The sequence below is a fragment of the Oratosquilla oratoria genome, chromosome 23 (assembly GCF_046742065.1).
Source record: "Oratosquilla oratoria isolate Oo_2021 chromosome 23, ASM4674206v1, whole genome shotgun sequence".
In the NCBI taxonomy this organism is placed as follows: Eukaryota; Metazoa; Arthropoda; class Malacostraca; order Stomatopoda; family Squillidae; genus Oratosquilla; species Oratosquilla oratoria.
This window is the reverse complement of record NC_134799.1, coordinates 51,344,369-51,346,868: the sequence shown is the minus strand read 5'-3', so window position 1 is coordinate 51,346,868 and position 2,500 is coordinate 51,344,369.

Genomic DNA, 2,500 nt, shown 5'->3' with positions numbered 1-2,500 from the left:
CTTTTATTTTTGGCTACCTCCCTTGTAAGGGGGAAATACCATTTGGTATATGTATGTACCGCATGTATATACAAATCCTCTTTTCCGAGTCAGAACCGTGCCAAAAGCCAACGAAAATTAAATACGCTTCTCATGTCACAAAACAATTCTCCTTTTGTTGGACTTTCTTTTGAATAATTGTATTTCAATACGGTGTGCATCTTACACCTCCCTATAGAGTCTATGAAGGTTAACTTTTGTGTAAACTGATTCAGAAAAATGTATATATTAAAAGGACCAATAAATTCTGATTAAACAGATTATCATTTTAATATATCATTCATATCTTATTTTTGCACAATTTATATGTTGACATAATCCAATTTATATATAAAAGATATAGAAATACAAATATGGACATATACTCGCATATATACATTTAGGCGGGTACGTGCACGCACACGGGTGCGCGTGGGCACGGATGAGTGATCATGATTATATATATATATATATATATATATATATATATATATATATATATATATATATATATATATATATATATATAAGCAATCACATCACCGTGATACTAAAATGCAAAATAACCACAAAAGTGAAACTAACTTGTAGACAGTAAGTACTTTCACACATTACATCTTGAGACTAAATGAAAGAGATACAGAGTAGGGTTTAAATATATGTATCAGGTGGCAACCATAGGGGGGAGGGGAAGGGGGAAGACAATACAATGTGAGGAGGGGGGTAAGGTCATCCCCCCTCCTCACATTGTATTGTCTCCCCCCTTCCCCCCCTATGGTTGCCACCTGATAATTATATTCAAACCCTACTCTGTATCTCTGTCATTTAGTCTGAAGATGTAATATACGAAAGTACTTACTGTCTACAAGTTTCCTTTCTCCTGTGGTTATTTTGCATATATATATATATATATATATATATATATATATATATACATATATATATATACATACATATATATACATATATATAATATATATATATACTTATATGTATATACATATATATATATATATGTATATGTATATGCATACATATATATATATATATATATATATGTGTGTGTGTGTGTGTGTGTGTGTGTGTGTGTGTGTGTGTGTGTGTGTGTGGTGTGTGTGTGTGTGTGTGTGTGTGTGTGTGTGTGTGTGTGTGTGTGTGTGTGTGTGTGTGTGAGTGTGTGTGTGTGTGTGTGTGTGTGTGTGTGTGTGTGTGTGTGTGTGTGTGTGTGTGTGTGTGTGTGTGTGTGTGTGTGTGTATGTGTGTGTGTGTATATATATATATATATATATATATATATATATATATATATATATATATGTCTGTGCCTGTCTGCCTTTGTCTGTGTTTCTTACTGTCCGTCCGTGCCTGTCAGTGTCTGTGCCTTTCAGTAGCAGTCAGTGTCTGTCTAGGTCTGTGCATATATATGGTGTAAAAACCCACATCCGAAAGACAAAGTGCAGATTATCGTCTGAGTCTAGCTTTGTTTCCAGATTACGCCTTTGCATAACTATTGTGCACGCTACGACGCTAGGGCCCGCCGGCCGACTCTTCACGGCTGCCAAAAGATTCTCTGGAGCTATCTTGTGCAACCATGAACTGTGCTGATGCTACTATACTGCAACGCCCTTACTATCTCCACGCTTCTATTCCACTACTTCAGCTTTAACTTGAGGCTTCTCCTTCACTATTATAATTCTCCAAACATTTTACTACCTAGGTGTTCTTGAAAACTGAATAAAATCGTCTGGCTTTAATCAGGATAGAAGCACTGGATATACTCAAAGTGTCTTTTCTGGTATCAAAGGATTAACTTTGTGAGTGAGTATTTCTTCGGTATAAGACAATCATTTAATGCTATGAAGGTTAACTTTGTTAGGTTTGTTATAACCTTGGGTGGGCTACCTAAAAGGGATTTAATCCTTGCATTAAGGTCCTTACTTTGCCAAATAAAATCACCAAATAACAACCAAAATATTGCCAACAAAGGGGGTAATCAAGTCATACATTTAGTACCTCATATCACTTTCATCCTAATCACTCCATATTGTGTCAGTCAATTAGTTGTTACCTCGAGCTTCAATAAGTAGAAAATCCTCAGCCCCATAGCGTCTGGCAACGAGTCTCGGAACCTCCCAAAAATCTCTGGGAAGAAACTTTGGACTGCTATCTGTGTTGTATCAGTGCTGGTATGTTTCTATGTCATCGGCTGAGAAAGGTTCGAAGAGGAGAGCAGTCACCGATTCCATACTGTGTTAAGACTATCCAGTTGCTGCCTCTGTATTGAAGAGGTTAGGCCTGCCCCGAATAAAGCCTTCAGTCATGTGTCATTCTGAAAATACTATTCTGAAAAACGCGCGTCGGTCTGATTCGATTTACGAAGGGCCCTCAGATAGAATGTTTCGAAACATGAATTTTCGAGGAAAGACAAGTGACGAGAAGAAAGAAATGTAGCAATACGTTTATTTAATCCATTCAAAACGAA